A 12313-nucleotide genomic window follows, 5' to 3' on the forward strand; every position below is an offset into this window, starting at 1 on the left:
GTTTAGCTGGGTGGAAGGTAGCTGGGAAGGTGATAGGTGAATGCTGGTGGAGGGGTGATGGTGATAGGTCAGAGGGGAGGGTGGAGTGGATACATGGGAAGGAAGATAGACATGTATGACAGTTCAAGAGGACAGTGCCAAGTTGGAAGGTCGGATCTGGGATGAGGTTGGGGAAGGGGAGATGAGGAAACTGGTGATATCGATGTTGGTGCCATGTGGTCGGAGGGTGCTAAGGCAGAAGATGAGGCGTTCTTCCTCCAGGCGTCGGATGGCTAGGATTTGGCGATGGAGGAGGCCCAGGACTTGTATGTCCTTAGCGGATTTGGAGGGGGAGTTTAAGTGGACAGTCACAGAGTGGTGGGGTTGTTTGGTGCTTCAGTCCCAGAGATGTTCCCTGAAATGTTCTGCGAGGAGCAATTCCACTCCAGGATATCCCAGATGCCCTCCTATTTCAAAGACTGCAATTTCCCTTCCACATGGTCAACAGTCCCCTCCAGCACATCTCCTCCACTTCTCGTACCTCCTCCCTTGAACCCCACCCCTCCAACCACAACAAGGATAGAACTCTCCCAGTCGTCATCTTCCACCCCACTAATTTCTGGATACAATGCATTATCTTCCACCATTTCTACCACTTGGAGACAGGACACTAACTCGCTGAATGTGTCAGGGAACATCTCTGAGACACATGCACCAACAACCCCACTGCTATGTGGCTAACCACTTCAACTCTGCCCCCCACTTCATCAAGGACGTGCAACTCCTGGGCCTCCTTTACCGCCAAATCCAAACCATTCAACACCTGGAAGAAGAACGCCTCATCTTCCGCCTTGGGACCACCTTGGTATCAATATCAATTTCACCAGTTTCCTAATCTCCCCTCCCCCAAACTTACCCAGATCCAACGCTCCAACTTGGTGCTGTCCTCTTGAACTGTCCATCTTCCTCACCAAATATCCGCTCAACCCTCCCCTCCGACCTATTACCCTCACCCCACACCTCCATCTACCTATCAGCTTCCCAGCTAATCCTCGGTGCTTTTCCAGTGCTACATTTTCCAACTCTGATCTGCAGCCCTCACTTTCTCCTAGAATGATTGTGTACCATATAACATCAGCAGTAAGTGATAGACAGAGCTAAGCAATTCTATAAGCAGCAGCAGGATGTAAGATGCTGAGTTCTGATACATCTGGTAGTACATGACGATGGACAACTAAACAACTCACTGGGGTAGGAGGTTCCACAACTATCCGGATCATTAATGATGGGAGAGACCAGCACACCACTCCCCCGACACTGATGCTCAGTAGCAGCAGAGTGTCCAACCTACAAGATGCGTTGTAGAAATTCACCAAGACTCATTTGTCAGTGCTTTCCAAATCCATGACCACTTCCATCTATAGAAGGACATGAGCAGCAAATGTAAGAAATCACTAGTACCTAAATGTTCTCCACCAAGCCACATGATATCCTGACTTGCTGTTCTTTCAGTGTTGATCCTCGAACTCCTCCTCTGGCAGCATTTTGGATGTACCTACACCAAAAGGACCTCTGTGGCTCAAACTCACCACCAGCTTCTGATGGGCAATAAATGCTGGCTCATCTAGCTACACCCACATCCCATGAATGGATTAAAAAAAAGTCCAGCCTCACCGAGAACTGCTCACCCAACTCAAATGATAAGTCAATGTACTCTTCACGAATGATTCCTGATATCACTTCAAAACTGTTTTAAACATGCTTCAGTTTTTAAACGACCGATAAGTCTATGAGTGAAAAGTTCTTTTTTTTAAAAAGCACACAATTTTTTAATGTTGTAATGATTTTTCTCCAGCATAGTCTCAGAATAAAGGGGCACCAAAACAGACAGAAATGAGGAAGAATTTCTTCTCTTCGAGGGTTGTGAGTTTTTGGTACTTCTTGCTGCGGACAGCTGTAGGTGTAGAGTCCTTGTGTACATGTAAGGCTGAGATGGATAGATTCTTAATCAGTAGGGGAATCAACAGTTATGGGAAAAGGGAAGGGAAGTGGATGTAGGAATATCAGCTCAGCCATGGTCCAGAAACCATAGTGACCTGGAGATCAACCTTCAATTCCTGGGAACTTCAGGACAATTCTGGAAACTGCACAGCAATTCAGGGAAGGCCAACCTTTACTATTGGCTTGAGATGATCTCCTGGCCAAACTTCATGAGTGGAGTTGTATTCATTGCTTTTTGAAGGCTGTGCAATCTATTGTGTCACCAAGAAGTTGTCAGTACATTCAGCTTCTTTACAAATGCGAAGAGGATTGAAAGCAATGTTTTAAAAATTCACTATTTGAGATGTTTTAAAATTTCTTTTTTCCTTGGTTGAGGCTACACTTTATCCAGTGCAAAACCAAACCAGGCTTGACATCATCGACTCCATGCCTCATTGTTCTGTTTGTGTTGATGTGAAACCAAAATTAACAAATATGTAGCTTCATAAGGCCTACACTAATTTACATTGCAGAATCCCATATAAGTTTACAAAAAGACATCTGATTTGTAAAATCCTGACAGCGTGGAAGCAGGCCATTCAGCTCATATCAACCCTCCAAAGGGCATCCCCCCAAAACCCACAGCCCTGCATTTCCCATGATTAATCCACCTCACCTGCATGTTATAGGCAATTTATCATGGCCGATTCACCTAACCTGCACATCTCTCGACTGTGGGAGGAAACCAAAGCACCCAGAGGAAGCCCACACACTCACAGCAAGAATGTGCAATCGCCACACACAGTCACCCGAGGCTGGAATTGCATTGTGAGGCAGTAGTGCTTGCAACTGAGCCACACTGAACCAAAATATATGTTTCAAATTTAATAAATAAATAAATTATATTTAGCTGCATCTCATCGCTATTCTCAGAAAAGTGTTTTGCGTTCAATGAATCCCTTCATCCTTACTATCCTTCATCAGTTCTCTGTTTGGCAACATCATCCTGAATTTATACTTCCTATCACTGTGTTCAAATCCATGGCCACTTCTCTGGAAAATCCATGTTTGAATCTTTCCAGGAAGGTTTTCAACCCTGCTACAGAACCAAAATAGCTCGAACAAAAATCACAAATGTCATGCCTTATGATCATGAATATGACCACAGTAAATAATTTCCTCACAATCTGTTTCACAGCCTTTGACACAGTCAACGATACCAACTTTCAGTGTTCAGCTCCATGGGGCTAACCTTACTTGGTTTCACTCATGACCAGTCAATCACAGACAGTGCAGAACTTCTTCTGCAAAACTTTCTCTGTTTGCGTTACAACTTCCAAATGAACATTAATTCTATTGCACTAAATAAGAAATTATGGAAAAAAAGATTACGACTGCATTAATCCAAGCAGAATGTTAATGTCACAAGGATCATGTAGTCATAAATGTGGCTTGTTAAACATTGTTCAACTGACATGTTAGATGCAAAAGCAGTTGAATATATCTTTTTGAAGTGGAAGGGAGAATAAGATGCAACAAAATATTATTAGTCAAAATCTTATTTTAATATGATATTTTGTGTTGGTCACACAGACGCTATGTAACAGCAATGACTTTGCAATATTAATTGGGTAATACAGAAGTAACTTGTTTCTGTTTTGAAAGATAATCTGACTGGGTAAAATGGTTTAAAAGAGGAAGTTCGACATTCATGCAATTGGCCAAGTAGCAAACAGTTGCATTTGTCTTCCAGCTCTTTGTGCTACCTGAAGTTAAAAGTGGAGTAGCTTCATGAGGATTTGGAAGCATGTATCGAATATGAGTAACTGAAGTGGGATGCTGTCACGCATTAAACAGGAATATATTTTGCAGCTTCTCTGTGTACGTTAAAAACACTTTATGTGTCACCTCCTGCCAAGCAGTGTGCACATTCTTCACGGGGGCGGGTACCCTTCAGGGCCAAAGAAGGAAAATCGTTGCCGCAATTTGTCGAAAAGCACCAGCAACTTTTCATCAGTTGATGGAATTGACTTTCTCCTTTTTGTTGCCATTTCATCTCTTCAGCTAAAGCAAGTCTGCCCTTTTAAAAAAAACATCTTTAGGATGTGCATTCGGCCATTCTTTCCTTTCCCTGAAGAGAACAAAGTCCTAGCACTGGACCTAATTGAGACAGGGAGTTCAACTGAGTTAACGCTGGGAAATACTATCCATTGTTTAAATGCTTTTTTCCATCTTCAGTCCAGGCCTGAATTTAATGGATATTTTCCTCTATTCATCAATAATAGTAAAAATATTTTTATGAATATAAAACACTGTGACTTTTTTATACTCACAAAGTAAATGGAGGAAGATATACTTTAATATTCCTTCTGTTCCCACTCTTGTGGTGATACGACCTTTTTTGAACCTGTTGCTAGGCAATTCATAAGAATAGTTTTGATTGATTCTGTTGCTGATGATTTTTTTTCCCATTATTCCTCTGTGCAAAACCCATTAACAGCACTCAGCAAATCTGATAAGTCAGAATAAACAAACAGTATGTTCTACTACACCAAAGGCAAAATATATTAGTGTCAACCACGCATCTGTGAGGCTCCATTTAGATGCTCCATTTAGATTCACGTGCATGTTCATGGTTTTTTTTTGTTAGTTCATTATTTTGCTTTGTGAAGTGATGCACTCTCCTTTCTTCCTTATCTCAGGTAGTATTGCATTGATTGCTTTCATCTAGATTTTCGATAAATGACGCTTGTCCTGTCTGGGCTTTGGACCCAGCCCTGTTTTTGATCAATCAATTGATTGTCTGACACATGTGGAAGTGCATCATTTGTTTAAAAGTTTACACTTTAAGCTACTGAATGACCTTATTGGAAGATTTTTATTTGCTTGATGGAGTTGAACACTTAGTAGGGACACACCCAACTTATCCAAAGTGATCTTTTGCCCAGAATGCAAAGACGTTGCTGTATTTAACCACAACTCTTACCAGGGAAACATCCTCCTGCTGTTCAGCTCAAATAACATCTTACCTGACATAACCTTGCCTTGTGGGATTACTGGCAGGGTGAAGCCCATTTTCGACTGACTACCCTTCTAGGTTCCATTAGTAAGCCAGTCAGATGGTCAATGGTTTTTGATAAGGTGCTTCAGTTACAAGAGTGGATTAGAATTGGTTCAGAAGAGTCACATCAGGCTCAAATCAATAACTCTGTTCTTCTCTCCATAGATGCTGCCATAACTGCTGAGCACTTTTTGTGTTTGTTAAAGATTAAGTAGAGTTTATATGCAATAAATACTAAGAAAACAATCATTAGTCAACATTGGATTTGGGCAATTGCCTCTCATATTCCTCCTGAATAACAAAATATTAATTCTCCTTGGAACAAAATGTATATATTCTTCTAAATGTATATTCTAATTGCAAAGTGTTAACTAATAGCATTAAATTATCCCATTTAATGACCATGAAAAGATAAAATAGAGAGGGGCTTTTCATTGTTACTGTTTTCAATGGCATCTTTCGATCCTTTTTTAAAATAATGTAGTTTGGTGTACAAACCTGAGGTGTCCCCAGAGTGAGACATGTGGACCATTCAGAAATATCTGATTTTAAAGAAGGTGAAAATATATTTTCAGTAATTGTACCACAACCTTTATTGCCTCAAATTCTAAAACTGCTGAATAGAACGTATGATGGGGATTTGAATTTTTTTCATTTCTCTATAAATATAATGTCCTGTTTTATTTAATCCATTCCTAAGTGGGAGATAGTGGGGATTGCAGATGCTGGAAAGTTAGATTTGACAAAATGTGGAGCTGGAAAAAGCACAGCAGATCAAACATCATCAGTCCTGATGAAAGGTCCTGCTTGGAACGTCAACTCACCTGCTCCCTGATGCTGCTTGGGTGCTGTGCTTCTTCGAGCTCCATTTTGTATCACCTCTTAATTCATTCCTAATGTTTGTAGCTGGTAATATTGTCAAACCTGTAAATACCTTGGGTATAGGAGTTGGGAGGTCATCTTGCGGCTGTACAGGACATTGGTCAGGTCACTTTTGGAATATTGCATGCAATTCTGGTCTCCATTCTATAGAAAGGATGTTGTGAAACTTGAAAGGGTTCAGAAAACATTTACAAGGATGTTGCCAGGGTTGGAGGATTTGAGCTACAGGGAGAGTCTGAATAGGCTGGGGCTGTTTTCCCTGGAGCATCGGAGGCTGAGAAGTGACCTTATTGAGGTTTATAAAATCATGAGGGGCATGGATAGGATAAATAGACAAAGTAGTTTCTCTGGGTTGGGGGAATCCAGAACTAAGGGGCAAAGATTTAAGGTAAGAGGGGAAAGATTTAAAAGGGACCTAAGGGGCATCTTTTTCATGTAGAGTGTGGTGCATGTATGGAATGAGCTGCTAGAGGAAGTGGTGGAGGCTGGTACAGCTACAACATTTAAAGGCATCTGGATGGGTATATGAATAGCAAGGGTTTAGAGGGATATGGGCAAGTGCTGGCAAATGGGACTAGATTGGATTAGGATGTCTGGTTGGCCTGGACAAGTTGGACCGAAGTGTCTGTTTCCATCTGTACATCTCTATGACTCTATGACTTTGACAGGTCGTGTAAGAACATTGTAATTAAGTTTCTTGAATGAGATCCCCAGGAACCAGATGAACCTGCAATCCTGTCTACTCCTGCTATTATAACTCTTCACTAAAGAGCCATCACAATTTTGCCAACCAGCTGTGGTCTACAAGAAAACAACGTCAGACTAGATTTTTTTCTAATTAACCTGTTAAGAGATGTTATTATACACATTTGGAACAGGTGGGAAATGAATCCAGGCTTTTTGGCTCAGAGGTAGCAACACTACTGCTACAGAACCCTTAATAATGTCAGAGCTAGCTTGCCAAACTGACATAATTCAAATCATTTGGATTAATTCTGAGCTCATCTGTTTACCCCACATTGGTCACTAAGTGAACAAATTATTGAATAACATGTGCTGAATAAGTTGGTTAACAAGATAAATAACAAGTTGCAAAGGCAGTTCAATGTATCAGTTAACTTAAGCAAATCCAAATTTCAGCTTCTTTACTTACAGTGGAAATGAGTGCTCAAGGCTACTGCAAGTATGTAAGGTTTCTTTAGGAGTAACTATAGATACTTGGCAAGTTCACAAGGATGACTAAGAAAAGTACAGTATATTTGTTGATGGTTAGCAATGCCTCCAAACATCCACAATCTTGTCCCTACCAGCAATATACCAAAGTTAAACTTATTTCCTTGGGATGGCAGTGTTGATTTCTGGGATATTTAGGTGAACATTCAAGAAAATCCAACTCTACATAACACAAGATTAACAGTATTTACCAATGATACATGGATTAACTTACAGTCCTTAAATTCAGATCACTTGTAGAGTTAAACACTTATGCCATCTGACTCTATACTGATAAAACTGTACAATTAGACTTAATGTGTTCTTGCCATCAGTACAGAATATACATTCTCCTTGATGAGGTAGCCTTCTACATCATGAAAACGTTATTCAATCTGGGTGATGTGTACAAGGATTTACCTCTTATCATGTTAATCGCTTCTGACAGATACATACCAGTTCAGAACGCATGAAATAGGAGCAAGGGAGGGCCAAAGACCGTTCCCTCCGTGACTACCTGGTCAGGTCCACACCCCCCTACGACCCACCCTCCCATTCTGGCACTTTCCCCTGCCACCGCAGGAACTGTAAAACCTGTGCCCACACCTCCTCCCTTACCTCTATCCAAGGCCCTAAAGGAGCCTTCCACATCCATCAAAGTTTTACCTGCACATCCACCAATATCATTTATTGTATCCGTTGCTCCCGATGTGGTCTCCTCTACATTGGGGAGACTGGGCGCCTCCTAGCAGAGCGCTTTAGGGAACATCTCCGAGACACCCGCACCAATCAACCAAACCGCCCCGTGGCCCAACATTTCAACTCCCCCTCCCACTCTGCCGAGGACATGGAGGTCCTGGGCCTCCTTCACCGCCGCTCCCTCACCACCAGATGCCTGGAGGAAGAAGGCCTCATCTTCCGCCTCGGAACACTTCAACCCCAGGGCATCAATGTGGACTTCAACAGCTTCCTCATTTCCCCTTCCCCCACCTCATCCTAGTTTCAAACTTCCAGTTCAGTTACTGTCTCCTTGACTTGTCCTATCTTCTTTTCTACCTATCCACTCCACCCTCTCCTCCTTGACCTATCACCTTCATCCCCTCCCCCACTCACCCATTGTACTCTATGCTACTCTCTCCCCACCCCCACCCTCCTCTAGCTTATCTCTCCATGCTTCAGGCTCACTGCCTTTATTCCTGATGAAGGGCTTTTGCCCGAAACGTTGATTTCGCTGCTCGTTGGATGCTGCCTGAACTGCTGTGCTCTTCCAGCACCACTAATCCAGCATTTGAACACTCTAACCTGTTTTGCCATTCAATAAGCTCATGGCTGATCTGATTGTGGCTTCAGCTCCACTTTCCTGCCCACCTCTAATAAGCTTTGACTCCATAGTTAATTAACAATTGATTGCTGCTTTAAAAATATTAAAAGAGATCCAAGATGGCGGCGACCCGGCAAGTCTGTGTCTGTAGTACTCCACCCAAAGCCCGGGCAAAGTGGGCTACCTGCCTCCACTACACCTTCCAAACCATTCCAAATAACTTTTACCTAATTCATGTGGTCTTTCTGCATCAAACTTGAGTAGTTTGATGAGGTGCTAAAATGACTAAAGGAAAGAATGCTTGCAGCAGGCAGGAACCCCTCCCCCACCCCCTCCAGCAGCAGCAGAGACATCCATGGCCACCTCGGGGGACTTACCTGTGGTAGCGAGCCTGTAATTAACAAGCTGCAGGAGAACATTGACGTTTTCATAGAGGAATCTAGGTCCAGGTGGGAATCACTTTTGGTCGCGCTGCAAAAGCACGACCGAGATATTGAAAATCTCGAACATCGCGTTGGAGGGGCAAAGCTAAAGGACGCGACCTCAGAAGCTGTTGCAGAGTCGGCCGTGGCCTGGGTCGGGACTCTCGAACAACGAGTCCGGGCCTTAGAAGAACACATCAACGACCTCGAGAATCGGGGTCGCTAAAAAAAATTAATTTGCTGGGCCTTCTCGAATGGGAAGAGGAAGGCCAGCTTGCAGTCTTTTTGGAGCAATGGCTCCCTCAGATGTTGAAGCTGGATTCTGGGTCAGGCCAGGTGCTGGTGGAATGGGCCCACCGGGTTGCAATACGCAGGCCCAGGTCGGATCAGCACCCCCTGCCTGGTCCTGTTCCAGCTTCAGTGTTACAGAGAGAAGCAAATGCTCCTGGAAGCTTCTAGAACCCTCAGGAAGGATCGTCAAGCCATGGCATATAAGGGATCGAGGATTATGCTGTTCCAGGATTTCTCCCCAGCTTTGGTCCACAAGAGGAGGGTGTTTGATGAAACGAAGAAGTGTCTCAGGGACTTAAACATTCAGTATTCCTTGCATTGCCCAGCGACGCTGCGTTTTAGCCACGAAGGATCCGTCACTAACTGTGGATCGCCGAAGAAGGCCAAAGACGTTTTGGACTCTCTTAAATAGACTGTAAGTATTAATCTGTGTGGTTAATGATGCTGTTTTGCATCCCCTCACCCGGTCTACCTTTTTTTAATCTTCTTATTTCCTTTATTGTTTAATATCGTCTCCGGGGTGTAGGGAGGGGGGGCTTATTTGTTCTCCAAATGCGATTTCCTTTTTATTTATATAGGCCGGGTGGTTTCGTTGATTCGTGTGGGGGAGGGTGTTTGCTTTGTCCTACCTCATTTCTTTCTTAAAGTGAGGTTTTCTTTTTCTGTTATTATACTTAGTTATTACCTGCTGAGATTGTAACTTTATAGTTTTATATGCTTATACTTGGTATTATCTTTACTAAATGTATCTAGGTGTTTGAGTGGGCGAGGGGATTGGGGAACTCACTTGCAACTTTAGCTTTATAGTACACTTGAATTTCTTTATTTTACTACGTGGCGCCTGGGTTGAGGGTGGGGCGCTGGTTGGGAGAGGATACGATGAGTTTACTGACAGGAAGTGATGCCCCCTGGGAGCAAGGGGGACAATCTCCTTTTAAGTGTGTTTTATATTTTTCTTATTTAGAAATTGTTTTTCACTACATTAGCGTGAGTACATTAAAGAATTTCTATTTTTGTGAATTTTCTACGGTCTATACTCGGGGTGCTTTGGGGGGGGGTTGTTCCTCCCGGGGGGGGCGGGGGAGTCTCGGACTTGCCTGGACGATCATGGTTAGCCATTCAATTAAGTGGTGCACATGGAATGTCAAGGGGAGCAATTGACCAATCAAAAGGAATAAAATACTATCAAACTCAAAAAAGAAAGAGTTGATATAGCTCTCTTACAGTAGACACATTTACTGGATAAAGAGCACTTGAAATTACAACAGGGAGGATTTGCTCAGGCCTTCTTTTCACCTTTTAGTTCAAAATGTAGGGGAGTAGTCATTCTCATTCAGAAGAACCTTCCTTTCAAAATCTTAAGTCAGATAAAGGATGAATCTGGACGGTATATACTGATCAAAGCCCTTATAAATGGAGAAGAGTATGGGATTTTGAATCTTTATTGTCCTCCAGCACACTCTTTCAAAAGCATTCTCCAAACTGATGGCTTTCGGGGCTCATTACACAATTATAGGAGGAGATTTTAATTGTATTATGGACCCGGAGGTAGACAGGATACCCAAGAGTACTGCGGGTATATCTCTTAGATCCAGACAATTGGCAGGTTTGAATAAGGAGCTAGGATTAGTAGATGTGTGGAGGTGCCTTCACCCGCAAGGTAGAGATTTTTCTTTTTATTCTAGTCCACGTAAGTGTCACACTAGAATTGATATGTTTTTTGCTCCCTCTACCTTTCTGAATTCCATACTATCCTGCAAAATAGGTAGTATAATAATCTCTTATCATGCTGCAGTGTACATGGAAATCAAGACTAAGGACAATGAAACGACCCCTGACATTGGCGTATGGATTCTTTCTTAATGAAGGGTAGTAAATTCGTAAAATATTTTTCTCAAGAATTGAAAACCTTTTTGGAAATTAACTCAGGTATGGCCAGTAACCCGTCGGTGATGTGGGAGACCATTAAGGCCTAAGCGCGGGGTCTGATTATTTCATACTTGGCGACCCAAAAAAAAACAAAAGGGAGAACAACAGCGTCTACTCGAGGCTCGCTTGAAGGAAGCTGAGACAGCTTATGTTGATAGGCCCTCTACTGCTAAATTACAAAGGATTACAACCCTTAGGACAGCCCTGAATACTGCACTTACCCAAATGGCAAAGAGAGAAATATTATTTGCAAAACAAAGATTATATGAATATGGCGATAAGGCTGGTAGATACCTAACGTATCTTGCAAGGAAATAAAAGGCCCCTCAAGCTACCACTTCCATTAGGGAAAGTGCTGATACTTTAACTCATGATCATAAAAGGATCAACACAATCTTCAGAGAGTTTTACTCTGATTTGTATAAATTGCAGGATTGTGAAAACAGACCTAAGAAGATGGAGTCCTTTTTTAAAAGCCTGGCCTTTCCAGACTTAACCTCGGAACAGGTATCGGTCCTGAATGTTCCCCTCACAACCCAGGAAGTACTTGACACAATCAGGCAGCTTCAGAGCGGTAAAGATGGATTCCAGGCTGAATTCTACAGAGTTTACAGGAGTATTAGCTAGTCCACTTATAGACATGTATAATTATTCATATGGTCGGAGCTGCCTCCCCCCTTCGTTGAGAGAGACGAATATCTTTCCCATTCTCAAAAAAGGAAAGGCCCTAGAAGATTGTGCATCATATAGACCAATATCTTTGTTAAGTGTAAATTTTAAAATTATTTCTAAAACATTAGCATTGAGGTTGGAGAAGGTGTTATCACACATCATAAAAGAGGACCAGACGGGGTTTACCAAGGGCCGTAGATCATCTAATAATATTAGAAGGGTTCTGAATGTGATTCAAGTCTGTCATCAGGAAAGAGTACCAGGAATAGTAGTTGGACGTGGAGAAGGCATTTGACTGGGTTGAATGGTCATACCTGTTTTATAAGGTAAAAACAATGACTGCAGATGCTGGAAACCAGATTCTTGATTAGTGGTGCTGGAAGAGCACAGCAGTTCAGGCAGCATCCAAGAAGCTGCTCCTTGGATGCTGCCTGAACTACTGTGCTCTTCCAGCACCACTAATCCAGATACCTGTTTTACACTCTGGAAAAGTTCATGTCGGAAAGATATTCGCTAAATGAGTCTTAATATTGTATAATGACCCCAAAGCAGCCATGATTACTA

This window comes from Chiloscyllium punctatum, chromosome 48 (assembly GCF_047496795.1).
Source record: "Chiloscyllium punctatum isolate Juve2018m chromosome 48, sChiPun1.3, whole genome shotgun sequence".
NCBI lineage: Eukaryota > Metazoa > Chordata > Chondrichthyes > Orectolobiformes > Hemiscylliidae > Chiloscyllium > Chiloscyllium punctatum.